The sequence below is a fragment of the Protopterus annectens genome, chromosome 3.part1 (genome assembly GCF_019279795.1).
Source record: "Protopterus annectens isolate FY-2018-M chromosome 3.part1, PAN1.0, whole genome shotgun sequence".
In the NCBI taxonomy this organism is placed as follows: Eukaryota; Metazoa; Chordata; order Ceratodontiformes; family Protopteridae; genus Protopterus; species Protopterus annectens.
Window position 1 is genome coordinate 50,367,101 of NC_056732.1, and position 17,443 is coordinate 50,384,543.

General features: G+C 41.2%; 1 protein-coding gene across 4 annotated transcripts in view; it reads right to left on the reverse strand.

The window, feature by feature from the left end:
* The window catches only part of RAD54B (RAD54 homolog B), a 1,676,581-nt gene that overhangs the window by 20,431 nt on the left and 1,638,707 nt on the right, over positions 1-17,443 (reverse strand). The gene's annotated exons all lie outside the window — the stretch shown is intronic.

Sequence of the window (17,443 nt, forward strand, 5' to 3'; positions counted from 1 at the left end):
AAATTAACAAACATTATGCTTCACATATATTGCTATATATCATATAACCTAAGCAACATTACAAAAATGATTCAATTCCTGATCCTTTTTTTTTAAACAAGAAACATCTTTATTAAACCATCACTTATGACATACGCAATCATACATTTATATAAATGAAAACGAACCACACCGATACCATTTTACATCACAAACCATACTGACACACTCCCATTTGCAGACATTACACATCACTTATAATCTACCCAATCATTTTCAGTCAAACATTACGAGGCCTCTTTTATTCAAACCTGAAACATTCTGAAATAGAAGCCTTTTTCCCTCTGACTTGCAGGCACTGATTCTAAGTCTCCTCGGATGTATAAAAACTGACGAACCTGAGAAATGTTCTGTTTGGTTTGGAGGAAATCCCCTGAAAGGTTTTTGTATTCAGTATACCAGTTTTATCTGCCAAGAATATGAGACAATCTTTTTCCAAAGGTGGATGCTGAGGACTAGTCTGTAGGACAGATTTGTAACTATTCTAGCTGGAAGAGTTAGAAGTGGGAAAGAATGCTGGCACAGTCATTCTGTACTGATGGTGTGTCCCTCTTTCTGAAATGACCCCCATTTCTTATTTCTCTCCTGCCATCTCTTTAGCACCATGTTTGCCAGAAAATGACAGTCAATCAGTTTCCCTCTTTACATGCATACTTACATACAAATATTTCATGTATGGGCATTAATACCATTCTAGCTTGCCAATATACCAAAACACTTGTTCCCATAATATAAGTGTCCATGCTGTTCTTAAAAATATCTAAACTAGTACTTACTTTAATGTAATTTGGTAGTCTGTTCCATCTATCAACTATTATGTCAGAGAACCAATTAGTACACTTCTCATTACTATGATTATCTAGTACTTTTTGGTAACCCCAAACATTCCCAGAGGTAGTTGTCTCTAAATTCCCTATATACCCGAATAAGATCTCCACTTAGATATATGTATGAGGCACTGCACAACTTCAGATATTTTAGTCTTTCACAATAAGCTAAATTTTCACGCGTTTATATCACGCTATCGAAAGATGAAAATAGCGAACGCTATTTCATCGAACCTAAAATATCTAAACCACAAAATATCAAACAATCAGAACAACAAATTTTTTCCCAAGGGAAAAATTTGCTATTCCGAAACACACACACACAACACAAGCACACCAAAGAAAAACATCAATCCACACACATACACTTAAAATTCTACATCTAACCCTACACTAAACTGTACATACACTATCTATTCACTTACCTTAACTCAAACCCTAACCCTAAGGTCCGTCACTATCGCAGACTCACCTAACCCACGCCCTAACCCTAACTCACTTAACCCACCCCTAACCCTAACACAAATAACCCGTGCCCTAACCCTAACGTACACACAATCGCACACTTACCTGAACCTGACCTGTAACTTTCCACCACAGTGCTGAAAATAGCAAAGCCACAGAACCAGCCAACCGAATTCTTTCCCTAGGAAAGAATTCGGTGTTCTGCAGCTTCTTTTTTAGCGTTCGCTGAACAGGGGTCAATATTAGAACATTCAAAGTTTTAAAACTTCAGTGTTCTGATATAGACCCAATTTTCACATCCATGGATGCTCTTGGTATATTTACGCTGTACTCTTTCCAGTTTAGTCACGCTTGTTTTCTTATAGCGTTTCCATATTGTTATTCATACTCAAGTTTCAGTCTAATGTAACTAACAATGACTTCCTCATTTATTTCCTAGACTTTAGAAATCTTTTTATACAACCTATAGCTCTATAACTATCATTAACCAATTGGTTGATATGATTAGAAAAACTCATAGCTGAATCTACCTATATACCCAGGTCCTTAAATGAGTCTACAGTTTCAATCACTGTGTGCTGTATTAAATATTCACCTTTCAGTTTATGTCTCTCAAATCTCATATGCTTAGTTTTTTATGTATTTTATCAGCATATTATTATCTTGTGCCCAAAAGGTCAATTTAGTCAAGTTATTTTGCAGACATGCCTCATCTGTAACACGTGTAATTAGTTTACCCTCTTTCATCATACTGTTTGAGAACCTGGGAATCAGATAAGCCAAACAATACCTCCTTATCTAAAACAGAATCTAAGATTTCAGACTTTACCCCATCAGTACGAATTTGATTATGCAGATGAGCATACCTTCCCCAACAGTGTAGCAGTGGCCCTAGACACGGTACCTGCACAATGACACACACTCTTCAAAGCATGTTTGTATATCTGGGGCAGGGTATAGACACAGTCTGATATGAAAAAGAGCTTTGCTCTATAGGAACAGTGGTAGCCAATTCCCTCAGAGGGTCCCTATGGCAAAGCATAAACTTCTACATAAACCTGGTAATTAAGAATTCTGAAGGCTGACATAGAAGAGAAAAAACATTCTGTTAACTATGAAGTCCAACATCTTGTCTTCTTTGCCACCATGAGAAAGGTTCGTGTTTAGGACCAGCCTGTTGCCAGCATGTGACATAGTGGAAACTGCTGCTGGGTCTGATCTAAGGTGAGAGAAAATACATTTATCAGTCTGAAGTACTTTATACAATTTTTCAGCTTTTTAAGGGACTGACTGCTGGGTATCAGAATGAGTACAGGTAGCATTCAACACATCCTCCAGAGATGGCAGTATAGGAGGGATGGGACAGGAATGAGGTATATCCATTTGTAACATAGCATCTTATCAGTTCAGAAGAACATCTGTTTGTTCCCCAAAAATACGTCATTCATCCTAGCTGTTGTCTGATTAAAAGACACATTTCTCCATAGGTGGATAAAAAATATTTTCCTCACAATCAGAGAACTGGGCTTGGAAATCTGTAGGAGAAAAAGCCAAATGTTTGTTAAAGTCAGAATCATCAAACCTTGTTTTCTCACAAATTACTTTATCGGGGATGCCCACCTATAATGGCCACTGCCTACCAGGATTCATTGCCTGTAATGCCTGCCTTGGGAAGGCAAGAAATTCATCTTTCTTAATTGTAATTACATCTTCAGATGAGCAATGTTTAGTCTTTTTTTTTTTTTTTTTTAAAGGAGTTCCTGCAAAAAAAGATCAACTCGAAGGAAGGACATCTGTCTGGTCTAATGGTCTCTTGTCTCAGCTACCCCGAGAAGGAGTTCCAGCTCCAGAAGTGTCTCCCAAACTTAGAGAAGATGGTCCTCCCATGCTTGTACTGAACACTTTAATAGCTGGAGAATACAAGACTGACCCCTCCCCCAGTTCTTGATGGCCTAAAGAACTGCAACAGAGGAAGTCAGAGTGTTTAAGTGAGTGGTCTGAGGAATAATCAGTGGCTACTCAGGTTCACCTGCTAGTGGCTGACACACAAACTGAATCCAACACAATGACAAAAACTCCTTGGTAACTTTTTTTCTTTCTAGGCACAGCGGTAAATGAACCAGAAGAAAGTACAGTTGTGTACACTTACCATAAATGTAGATGTTGGAGTGTATTCACTGTTGCAGTCATTACATTTGGGTAAGCAGATTGTCCTCAGTCGGCCTGAATTCCTGCGTCGGTTGCTGTCTTCTCATCCATGACGTCAGGTCATCAAGGGTATAAAGCATGCAGCCAACGCCATTTTATTTAGTTTTTCTTGCTCCCAATGTCAGGTGCCCCCAAAAAGGTAGCAATATTATATAAATATATACATGCATCAATATAAACTTTACCTTCATTTACAAGCAAATACACCACATAGGTTGGAGAAGATATAGAAGGAAAGATAAACTTTAGAATGACAGGGGGATGGCGGGAGGGTAACCTGGACTGCAACAGTGAATACACTCGAACATCTACATTTATGGTAAGTGTACACAACTGTACTATGTTCTTTGTGTTTCACTGTTGCAGTCATTACATTTGGGTAGAATCCCAAAGCTATGGTTGGGAGGCTGGAGCTAAACAGCATTAGGTGCGGATATAAGGCCCTACAGCACTGCAGTGGCAAAGCCTACCCTGGACTTAGAGTAAAGAGGCAAATGGAAATGCTTTGTAAAGGTGTGAACAGAACTCCAAGTAGCAGCCTCTAGAATGTCTTTGGTTGGTACTCCTCTGAGAAAGGCTGCTGAAGTAGCTGCAGTTCTGGTGGAATGAGACCTAATGCCCCTGGGCACAGGTTTACCATGGTGTAAGTAGCAGAAACGGATGCAGTGGCTTATCCACTTTGAAATTGTCTGCTTTGAAATAGCCTTTCCTTCTGATCCTGCAGCATATGACGCTAATAACTGCACAGTTTTTCTTAGAGCTTTAGTCCTGCTCAAGTAAAATCTTAGCTGTCTGTGTACATCCAAGGAATGCAGAATCCTCTCCCCTTTGTTCTGCAGATTTGGATAAAAAGTTGGCAGAGGAATTGTTTGGTTAAGAGCCACACTGGAAACCACCTTAAGCATAAAAGTAGGATTTGTCCTCAGAGACACCCTGTCTGGGTAAAATATGATAAAAGGCTCTACAGCCATGAGGGCCTGTAGCTCTGAAACTCTTCTTGCTGAAGAAATTGCTAGTAGCAGTGCTGTCTTCCATAAGAACAACTTTATATCAGCGGTAGAAGCTGGCTCAAATGGAGACAGGGTGAGCTTTTCCAACACATAATTGAGGTCCCATGCAGGTAATGGTGATCTTCTAGGAGGCCTTAAATTTTTGGCTCCTCTAAGATACTGCTTTAGTAAAGCATGAGAAAAAATTGGTGGCTCTGTATTGTAATGAGACGAAATGGCAGACGCATGGATTTTGATTGATGAGAAAGATAGGCCTTTGTCAAGCATCTCAGTCAAGTATTGTAATATCTGAGGAATATGTGGTTCTGCTGTATCAGTTCCTTGTGCTTGATTCCAAGCACAGAATCACTTCCATTTGTCAGCATAAGATTTTCTAGTACTAGGCCTTCTGGCTTTCAAAATGACATCCATCACAGCTTTACTGAGAGGTGTCGTTTGTATGATTACATGATTAGCCATGCAGCCAGGTTCAGAGTCTGTAGTTGATTGTGCAGGATCTGATTGTTTTGCTGGGACAGTAGTTGTGGTCTTTGAGGCAAGATCCAAGCTGAGTATTGAGACAAGCTCCTTAGGACTGGGTACCAGTATTGGCAGGGCCAGTCCGGGACAATTAATATCATCTTTGGCTTCTCTTGTCTGACTTTTAGGAGGAACTTGGGTAGAAGAGGCAGAGGAGAAAAGGCGTAAACTGATAGGTTTTTCCAACTGAAGGATAGAGCATCCACTTTCCATGCTTGTCTGTGATAAGTCCTTGTGCAAAATCTTTTCAACTGATAATTTTGAGGAGAGGCAAATAGATCTATATCTGGGCTCTCCTATTTCTCTGTTATCATGCTGAAGACTTGTGGATTTAGTTTCCACTCGTGAAGATCCATAAGGTTTCTGCTTAAATCGTCTTCCAGAGTGTTTTGTTTTCCTGGTATGAATTGAGCTTGAAGATGTATTTGGCAGGTCAAAGCTGTGTCCCACAGTGCCATGGCTAATCTGCAAAGGGGGTATGAGGGTGTGCCCCCTTGCTTGTTTATATACCACATGACTGTGGTATTGTCCGTCTTTATCAGTAGCTGCCCTGGATGAAGTAAGTCCTTGAAGGCATTTTGAACAGCTAGCATCTCTTTCTGGTTGATATGTAGATGCATTTGTTTTGGTGCCCATATGCCCTGAATGCATCTTCCTGCCATGTGGGCCACCCAGGCATAGTCTGATGCGTCTGTTAAGGTTTGGCTGGCAGGGGGTAGAGTGAAGGGCTGTCCCACGTTTTGGTGACAGGCCTTTGCCCACCATAGAAACTCCTGTTGCAGGCAGGGAATGAGAGGAATCATTGTTTCCAGACTGTGTGAATGTTGACTCCATGAACTTTTTAGGTACCACTGAAGTTTCCTCATACGCAGTCTTGCATATGGAATTAGCAGGATGCAGGATGCCATGAAGCCCAGAGCCTGCAGAATGTGTCTTGCAGAAGACTGCGCTTTTGTTGCCATCAGTTTGAAGTAAGTAGTCAGTTGCCTTTGTTTGTCTGGCGTGACGTAAGCCATCTGGGCAGTTGTATTCAAGCTTGCACCCAGGAATGTTATCTTTTGAGAGGGTACCAGTTGTGATTTCTTTTCGTTTACTGTGTACCCTAGGCATGTTAGAAGCCTTTTCACAAATGCCAGGTGTCGAAGAAGAGTGTCCATGTTCTCTGCTTGAATGAGACAGTCGTCCAAGTAAGGATATATTTGCATACTTCTTTGTCTGCAAAATGCAATTACTGGTGCCAGACACTTTGTAAAGACCCTGGGCACAGTAGATAAGCCAAAGGGCAGTGCAGAGAATTGGTAATGCATTAAGCCAGCCTTGAATCTGAGGTATCTTCTGCACAACTGTCTTATTGGAACATGCAGGTATGCCTCTTTTAGGTCTAAAGTCACCAGCCAAGCATTCTTGCCCAGCATGGGCAGAAGCTGCTGCAATGTCAGCATTTTGAATTCTGGAATGTCCAGGTATGTGTTCAAAATCGATAAATCCAGTATTGGCCACTAGGCCTTGTCCTTTCTGGGTATGAAGAACAGTCTTGAGTAAAAACTTTGTCCTTTTTCCTGTTTTGGTACTGTCTGAATGGCCCTCATATCCATGAGTGACGTAACCTGTTTCTGTGCCTCTGCCCATTGATTTTTTTTGGCAGATCTGGCCAACCATTTGTCATTGGCAGAGTGTGGAAATGGAATCTGTATCCCTGTGATACGATGTTTAGTACCCACTTGTCCTGGGTTATTAACTGCCAATTTTGAGCAAAAAGTGCTAATTTTCCCCCTATGGGTGCTGCCAAAAGATAAGTGCTTGGTGTAGGCAGAGGGAAGTCATTGGTATTGCTTTCTGTAGGTTTGCGCTTTATCTCCTCCAGATTTGGAGGTGGATGCGCCCCATTGCTTTGACCTATATGAGTCTTGCGTATCTGGAACCCTTAGGGTGTCTGGATTTGCCCCTTTGACCTCTGTCTGACACAGGAAAGGACCAATTTTTTTGTAGGCCAGTGTCTACTGAATCTTGGTGGCTGCACTTGTAAGAAGTCTTTAACAGTTTGCATAGACTTAGCTTTGTCTTCCATTTTCTTTAAAACATCTTCTGCCTTAATAGCAAATAGAGAATCATGCTGTAAAGGTGCATCTAGCAATTTAGCTTTAACATGATCAGGCAAATTTTGTTCCTTTAACCATGCATGCCTCCTAATCACAGATCCAGTAACTGCGGCCCTGCAGAAGGCCTCTAAAGAATCAAAACCACATTGCAAAGAATGCTTTCCAACTTGTTAAGCTGCATGCAATAATTCCTGCAATTCTTTATTTTCTGCACATTCTGAAATCAACATCATTTTCTGTTTCAGCAATCCCATAACGTTATTGGTACTTAAGCATATGAAATTGACAGTTTAAGGCCCTGATTGCCAAGGTTGCAGATGTATAAACCTTTTTTCCCCATCTGTCCAGTGCCCTTGAATCTCTGTCAGAGGGGGTAGGATTTTTTGCTGTTGAGGCCTTAACTCCCTTTGGGCCCTGTGAAATAGTTTCAGTATCAGCAGCAGGGTTTCTAAATAAAAATTTATGCGAGTCAGGGACCCTGTAATATCTATCAGGCTTACTGGAAGCCGGAGGTAAGGAGTCAGGGGTCAAGCCTGACTCCAAAAACACATCATCCACAATTTCTAAAACAGGGGGAATGGCTAAAGGCTTGTGCTGAGGGAGAAGAAGGAAATCCCTGAGCCTCTTTTTTGATTCTGAGAAGTCTTGACTCTCCCAGTGAAAATGCTCCCTCAAAGTATGCAGGGTTTCTCCAAATGAATAATCCTCAGGAGGAGATGCAGATGGAATAGACTCCTCAGCATCAGAATCCTCATAGGGAGGTATAGATAATTCCTGATCAAAAGAGGAATCAGAAGAAATAGAAACCTGATCTGAAGATTCATAGTCAGTGTCTTGCCTAGGCCTCTTATCTGGAGGGGGATGGGTACCCCTGATCAAAGTAATAAGGTCTTCAGCCATTTTGATCATCTGTATTTTAGGCATAGAAGCCTGTGCAAGTGGCTCATGCGTCGTTTTTTTTAGTTTTAGAAGTTGCTTTTGTCTTTGGTTTTGCAGCTATCGTTGGTTTAATATACAAATGTTGAGGTCTGAATACACCCTCAGAAGCTGGTGCCTGCTCAGCGGCTCTGGACCCATCCAAGGGAAATACATCCATCGGTCCAATACCTTGGGTATCTTGCGGCATGCCGGACTCCACATGGGTGTCGGTAGAGGCCTGCGACTAGAAGATAGCGGGTATCAGGTGCTGCGAAAGGGCCTCACTGAGTACTGGCGATTGGCTTAGGAGAAGCTTCGTCGTCGGTTTTGGATCTCGACTGCCTTTCTCTGTCCTTTTGTTTGAGTTTTTTTATGTACTCTGGTAGTCGGATTGCTATCCGACGACATTTCTGGGTAGTTAAATCAGTTTCCAAAATACTTTGATGCAAAAATATACCGACGCTTAATAGTGCATTGGTTAAATCTAGCACAAAACCGACAGCCAGGCACGTTGTGATCAGGGCCTAGGCAAGGAATACAGTATAAATGGAAATCCTTATGAGGTATTTGCTTCCCACAAGTAATACAATTAATGACTTTTTCTGACATCGGTAAAAAGCAAGGAAAAAAGTTTCCCCAACGGGGTACTTAGCTTTAGTGAAGACTTCTGTTCTGAAACTCAAACTCGAATATTTCAGTAGTAGGCCGACCGGCACTTGCGAAATGCTTCTGCTTCGGGCACCGCACGGCAAGAAAGACTAAAGAAAATGGCGTTGGCTGCATGCTTTATACCCCCTGACGTCATGGAAAAGAAGACAGCAACCGACGCAGGACCCAAGACTTTGGAATTCAGGCCAACTGATGGCAACCTGCCAGCAGATTACCCAAATGTAATGACTGCAACAGTGAAACATGAAGAACATCCAAAGTATCCATGTTGTAGCAGAGGAAGATGAGCCAAAAGTAATGAGTGTTGCTGGAGCAAGTTTGTCAGAAACTAAGTTGTCACCGAGTACTCACAATGAGCATACTTATACTCACAAGACTTTTCCCAGTCCCTTCACAAGAAAAAAGCACAAACACTACACAAATTCCATCAGTACCTCAGAGAAACACTTAGACACACTGACAGAACAACAATATGGAATGTAGTCTGTCACAAAGTGTGCATAAGCACTTCACTAATACACGTTTACATAAGCAGTATATAATTTCTCACAAAAATTAATTCAAGAGACACGAATATCTAAAAGCAATGGTCCTTGGCAGGAAATATCCGATACTGTAAAGAATACTGCTTTTAGTCAGAAAACAGATTATAAAATAATTTTGTTAAAAGGTCAATCAATTCTGTAAGTCTGGGCGACCAGAGCTTTTTCCATTAGTATTAGTCTGATTTACAACGTGCAAGCTGACCGATCAGCATGCATGTTTTGGAATATTAATGGGGGGATGTATAATTATTAATGCATTTGGCCATAGATTTATAGCTTACAAGGCAAAGTCAGTCCTGGGCCATAGGCACCTTGCCAACATAAATGCAGTCATAAGGCACGGACTCACTCTAGGATGAATTTATACACGTCCATCCATTTCTAAAGGTCTGTCTTAAAGGACCAATGATATTACTCTGTTTTATATGTAAATGAATATTAGTAAGGCAAATAGTAAGGAGTTTAACAGTACTCTTATTCTGTCACTCATATAGTTTGGACATTCTAGCTAATAGAGATATAGTGACAAACAACTGGGGAATTTTCACAGCCAATAAAAAGGTTAGGAACATTGTTTGGGAAACCCACTACAGTAAACAAAAATAATTGTAATATTAAGGATATTTTGGAAGGGCAACAAATTAGTAAACATTCAGAAGGGATGAGAAGTACTTTTGCATGTAATAAATGATCATAATGCAAATTTAAAGAAATTTACTATGTTTTTTTCTGTATAAATACAAATAGAGCACATGATGCACCTGGTTATTTTAACTGAGAGTCCAAATGCATTATTTATGTAGCAGGTTGCAAGAAATGTGATACTTTTAATGTTGGAAGAACTAAACACTCTTTCTGGAAGAGAGTTTATGAACATAATTACTTGATTAAAATGTTTTTTAGTGTATCATGTTTATTTTAGTGTTGTGTTAAACATTTCTCTAGTGTTTCCTGCCTAAACTACTTTAGCTAGTAGCTGTAACACAGTCCAGATACAGGTTTGCTGCATCTGGGTCTGTTTGTAGTGGCTGTTCTGAGCACATTTTCCTGGCCATCTTTGACTGGAAGGGGCCCTTCTGCATTCTAATGAGAGAAGTTTGTTGACTGAAACCTATCTTTGATTGGAAGGGGCCCTTCTGCATTCTAATGAGAGAAGTTGCTGACTGAAACCTATCTGGTGAAGGGTGGTTGGTCTAGGGCTTGGAGTAAGCATCCTTATTGGTCCTTTTGAACCTTTTTAAAGATTTTTTTAAAGTTTTTAGCTTCTGGTATTTAAGCCCCATGTTTGAGAAGGTTTTTGCTTGTTTGTACCGAGTTGAAGTGAGTTGGGTTACCAGCCACAACTCTGAGCTGAGATACCAGATGACTAGAGGCTTCTGAGCTTCCCAAAACATAAGCTGACATTTTTTTGCTTGATTATACTATTTGCTGCCGTCTGCTTTAATACTGTGTACCAAATTGCACTGTTGCACTGCGTTTGTCTGCCTTCCTGTGCATGTAGATCATATCTTATTGCGGTTTTCAATGTTTGCTAAGTATTTGTTGGTACTTTTCACTGCTGCAAAGCAATCTGCTCTGCTTGTTCTGGTTTTCCCGCCAAGCAGTGTTAAAACAACTGATTTGTTAGCTGTTTAAAACATTCTTTAGAGTTTCCTTGCTGATTTTCTGACGTTTTAAAGTCTCACTGCTATTTTTCTGCTGTGTTAAACATTTTTCTAGTGTTTTCCCCCTAAACTAATGTAGCTAGTAGCTGTAGCATAGTCCAGATATAGGTTTACTGCATCTGGGTCTGTTTGTAGTGGCTGTTTGTTCTGAGCACATTTTCCAGGCCATCTTTGATTGGAAAGGGCCCTTATGCACTCTAGTGAGAAAAGTGTGCTGGTTGGAAACTGTCTGGTGAAGGGTGGTTGGTCAAAGGGTTGAAGTAAGCTTCCTCATTGGTCCTTTTGAACCTTTTTAAAGTTTTTTTTTTTTTTTTAGTTTTTAGCTTCTGGTATTTAAGCCCTGCATTTGAGCAAGTTTCTGTTGGTTTGCTCATTGCAGAACACTGTGCACCACCGTGCAATTGTGCTGCATAGCTGGGCAGAAAACTTCAACATGTTTTTCTTTGGATAAAGCTGTGGCTCGATACTTTCCAATCTAAGAAATACTGCGAGTGAGCTCGCTGAGCTGTGACCTATTAAACCACCAAAGAATAACCTCCTGCATGCTAGTGAGCTCGCTGAGCTGTGACCTATTAAACCACCAAAGAATAACCTCCTGCATGCTAGTGAGCTCGCTGAGCTGTGACCTATTAAACCACCAAAGAATAACCTCCTGCATGCTAGTGAGCTCGCTGAGCTGTGACCTATTAAACCACCAAAGAATAACCTCCTGCATGCTAGTGAGCTCGCTGAGCTGTGACCTATTAAACCACCAAAGAATAACCTCCTGCATGCTAGTGAGCTCACTGAGCTGTGACCTGTTAAACCACCAAAGAATAACCTCCTGCATGCTGGTGAGCTCACTGAGCTGTGACCTATTAAACCACCAAAGAATAACCTCCTGCATGCTAGTGAGCTCGCTGAGCTGTGACCTATTAAACCACCAAAGAATAACCTCCTGCATGCTAGTGAGCTCGCTGAGCTGTGACCTATTAAACCACCAAAGAATAACCTCCTGCATGCTAGTGAGCTCGCTGAGCTGTGACCTGTTAAACCACCAAAGAATAACCTCCTGCATGCTAGTGAACTCGCTGAGCTGTGACCTATTAAACCACCAAAGAATAACCTCCTGCATAAACATCTATCCACGGAGCACCTCCTTCATCAGTCCTGAAAAGTCCCCTTTGTGATAATAGTTCTTCAACCTAGCATTATGGACAGTTGGACCACCCTTGTTTCTCCTCCCAGCTTTGCTGATTTGGGTCTCCTGAGGCAGTGCAGCAATTGGCTCATGTACAATGACAACCCTCTACTAAACTCACTCTAGTACAGAATGTGAGAGATGTATCTACACCAAGAATCTTGAATCCCTGCTCTCTCGCATTCAAAGCAGCAACACTGAAGAGGTTGTCAACCCACCCACCCCTACTCATATACATAGTACCAACACTCATACACAGTACGCATGCAACACATAAATCTACATACACGGAGGTTCTCTCAAAAAACTTACCAAAACACCAGACACTTCCAAAACACAATATTGCTAAACTAACACAGTTCCCACAGCATCCATGACACATAATAACACCAATGTCTCACCTACCAAGCCCGTAAGGTGTAACACTCAAAAAAACAAATTTTCTTGTCAGTGGAGACTCAACGGTGAGAGACAAGATGTCTTTTTCACCACGTTGGACAAGGAGAAAGTCATGGTCAGTTCTGTCCAGTGCCAGGATTCGACAGATCATGCATGCACTCAGGTCACTCAACAACAAGCACCATTTTGATTCTGTCATAGTTCATACTGATGTGAATGACCTGAGACTTATCTCACTGGACTATATGAAGAGAGACATGATTAAGCACTCTGAGTATGTGTCCCAGGCAGGTATGTCCCTAACCGTGAGCAGCATGTTACCCTCACCTAGAATGATGCCACAATATAAACAAAAAATTATTGATTTCAATAACTGGCTTAGTTTTTGGTGTCATTCAAAGGGGATCCTGTTTCTGTCAGCCTGGGATGACATGGTCAACAAACCTCACTGCTTTGCCAGAGACAGTTTGCTCCTGGCACTACTAGGCTTTTGGATGCTGGCAAAGACTCTTGCTTCCCCAGAATGCCTTTTTTTAGGCAAGGTCTTGAAAACAAACTTATCGATGTGAAACTTACCAGTCATAACAAAATAAGGATTATGCTGCTAAACGCTAGGAACTTAAACCCAAAACTGTACACCCTAGAAGAACTTCTATCACTGGAAGATGTGGATGTCTGTGCAATCACAGAAACCTGATTCAAGGCTTCAGAGAGGACCCCAGCCTTGCAAGACTATGCCTTACACACCTTCAGACTGCAAAATGAACGTGTGAGAACCAAAGGAGGCCGTATTTCTATCTATATTAAAAATAAATTCACCTTCAGTCTAGATAGACCAGACAACTCCATGGAGTTACTCCAAGTTCAGGTAACTATGGGTAAGACACTCATTCAAGTTATAACCAGTTATAGATCCCCCTCCATGGGTCACGACAAGCATGAAGCCTACTTGACCAAATTGGTGTCAATCCAAATATTCCCAAACACTCTGGTTACGGTGGATTTTAATTATCCCACCATCAACTGGGAAACCTACTGTAGCTTAAACTCACTAGCGCAAACGTTCCTTGACTTTGTTAACTCAAATGCCATGGAACAAATACTTTATACACCTACAAGTGGAAGAAAAATACTAGAGCTGGTGGTTCTCACTGACATGACACACAGAAGCACTGCCACAACTGTTAGACCCTCATTAGTTAAATCTGACCAACAATCAGTCACCTTCGAGCTGGCACTAACACCAGAACTCACGAAGGGCAAAGTCAGACTAAAAAACTTCACCAAGGCAAACTATACCCTCCTAGAGGAAGGTATAAATACATTCCAAGTCCCACCCCCAGCTGGACTTGGTAACTACAACAAAGCTTACACTAAAGCCCTGTACAATCATTTGCACAAATGTATAGACCTGGCTGTTCCAAAAAGAATCTAAGTCAGAGCCCTAAGTAAAAACAAGCCGGCATGGAGGACATCCAGCATCAACAAACTTTACAACAAACACAAAAAGTTGCTGCCCAAGAAAATTAAGACGAGGCCCCAACAATGGAAAAGCACACTTTTCAGCCTCAAAAGGGAAATTAGACAACATGTCAAATCCTCTAAGGGCATCTTTGAGAAAAACTTAGCAAGCACAGTCAAGGATAACCATAAGGCCTTTTACAGCTATGCATATATCTTAACAAGTAGGACCCAAGCACATGCTGAACTTGTGACTAATGGTATCACACACAATGACCCCGCAGACATAGCAAAATTGCTAGCGGGCAGGTTTTGTATAAATCTCACTCCCTTATCCCCTCCAAACTTATCACAAACCTTGCCAGAACCCACCCCCACTCTACATATCCGAAGAGCGGGTCATTAAAGCCTTGTCCAAGGCAAAACACAGTCTTCATGGGACCAAACAGCATCCCAGGCTGTCTTTTAAACAGGCTAAAACATGAAATAACATCACCATTGAGTACCCTTTTCAATCATAGTCTAACCACAGGCTTTGTTCCTGTGGAATGGAGAACAGTAACAGTTATTCCCCTGCACAAATGTGGCCCAGCAACAAACTCGGGGATTATAGACCCATAAGTCTGACCAGCCTCATCTGTAAGGCAATGGAATGTATCATTATGGACCTCATAAATAAAGACATAGGTGACCTTCAAACCCTGGATCCAACCCAATTCGGGTTCAAGGGCAGATCCTGCCTATTAAATCTGGTGGATTTCTTCGAAAATGTGATCAGGTCCACTGACAAGGGCAAATCTGTGCACACAGCATGCCTTGATTTGGCAAAAACTTTTGACACAATCCCACACTCAGGCATTACCAATAAACTTAGCAAACTGAATGTAACTCCCTTCATTGTAAGATGGGTTGCCAACTGGCTCACAAACCAGATGCACACTATCAAAGTGGGTGACTCCACATTAGCCAGGAGATCTGTCACCAGCAGGGTGCCACAAGGGTCACTGCTAGGCCTCCAACTGTTTGGTATATACTTCTCAGAAGTTCAGGCCAAAACTAAGAGGTTGTGACTGACCAAGTTTGCAGATTGCAAATTAGGTGCAATTATAGAATCCCCAAATTATGTCAGTGTACTTCAGGAGGATCTTACGCAGACCAGCGACTGGTGTCTTATCACGGTCTCAAAGTGAATGCAAAGAAATGCATCATCATTCCCTTTGGCAAAAACAATGTCCGTTCACACTATCAAATCAATAACCATACCCTAAGTACCTACGGACTGGTAAGGGATCTCGGATCATAAGTTGACTGTGACCTTAACTTTGACCATCATGTGTCTACTGTAGTAAGCAAGGCTTTCTACGTAGCACACTTGATTAGCAAAAGGCACTGCCTCTAGAGCAAAGGAGGTTGTAACCCCTCTAATACTTGTCACTAATTAGGCCCATAATTGAGTATAATGTCCCTTTTGGCACATACTGTACAAAGCACCTGCAGCAACTGGAGACACCTCAGGGGTTTCTACCAAAGAAGATCAAGGGGCTCCAGCACCTGCCTTACACAGGCTGACTAAAGTCGCTGTCAATATACTTTGTATTGTACAGACTTCTTAGGGGAGACTTATGCCTGGCTTACTGAGCAATCTCAGACCCACACTCAGTGAACTTGCTGCACATCCATAAATTAAACGAGACTAGAATTACCCGGTCCAGGGACCTAAATATGGCCTGCGACTTCAATAGGACATGCTGGAGGGGCATATTTGTCTCCCAGTGACTGACGTGTCTTTGGAATAGGCTACCAATTCATGTGAAACACAGCATCTCTATGACACTGTTCAAAAGGAACCTGGCAGAATGGATGGGGCACTGTAAATTCTTACTTGAGGATAGTGTCCACAACCTTCATGGACATGGGCAGTCATTACTAAATACAATCCTGGGTATTGACTAGCGTATCTATGGTATTACACTGGGTTGAAATGACCTCCGGGTCGATAGCCCAGTAAACTCCTATAAACATATTAATAATAAAAATGAAAAGAATGGATTATTTAAATACTAAAAAAGTGAGGGAATTTTAAAACTTGTGCATTTTATGTGTTGGATGTAGCTGAATGAACTGGATTATACAGGAGATTAAATTAATTATTTAGACTGTAAAGAATATTATTAGCAAGTATATTTAAATTCGGCAGTGTCAACTGATTTAAAATGATCACTTACATTTGAAACTAGTGGGGAAGAAAAGTGGGTTAAAACATTAAAGTGATTGGTTAGATTCATATCTTGTGTCTTTTTAAAAGGTGATTTTTTTTTCCTTTTAAAATTGTAAGTTATGATGGTTTTACTAGTCTGAGGAAGTCTCTAAGGGAAAGAATGGGCTTACTGGTACAATAAAGCATTAGAATAATGCAACGGTCTTCACAGATACAGTGCAGACAGCATTTACCGTTGAGACTGAGACACTAATCGTGAACCTGCACTCTAACTTTTCAGAATCAGAGTGAGTTTTAAAAATACACAGAATTCCAATCATATGGTTTTGTCTTGTACAGGATTACCTAAACTCTACTAAGCCTATTCATTCTTGGCCTCTCCACTGGATTCCTACCAGAGGTGTGGAGAACTCCTGTAGTCGTACTACTCCACAAGGACCGACCCGCTGCTGGTCCTGGAAACTGGGCACCTATAACCTCAGCAGCCTTATCTACAAAGCAATGGAATACATCATTATACAGCTTATTAACAAGGACACAGGCAGTCTACAAGTCCTGGACTCAATCCAGTTTTTATTAGTTAAAGGCATATCATGCCCCCTGAACCTGATTGACTTTCAGCAAGTCAGTGATGCATTAGGTACAGACAAATTTGTTCACACTGCCTACCTGACCCCTGTCATGGCTTTTGATACCATCGCTGACAAATAAGAAATTTATTTTATTGTTTTGCACTTCATTTAACTGTTTTAGACTGCTTTATTTTTTTGCTTTGTTTGCTGATTTTGCATTTTAAATTATTCTAAAGGTCCCTAATACTTGAAACTGACTTTTCCATGTAGTTTGTTTAATTTGTTTTGTGGTAACAATCCCAAGCAATCTTTTTTGTGTTTTTACATTAAAAGGACTAGGATAGTACATCTGGAGGCAGTAGCTGGTGGGCTGGTCTATCTGAGTTGAGAGAACATAAGAAAGCTGGAAGTGTAGCCATTTTGTTAGCCAGAGAACTTAGAAGCCAGTTTCCTGTTTAAGTGCCTGTATACATTCGGAGCACTTGCACACTGCTGCCCATCATGCAGTGGTGGGTAGTAGTGCCCTGTATAGACCAGACATCTATATGCCAACTCTTCCCTATGAAGCTGTAGCAGTAACTCAGTGGGTGTAGGGCAGCTAGTTTGCATGTTGAGTAGCACAGGGAAGCTAGTTTGCACACTGCAGAGCA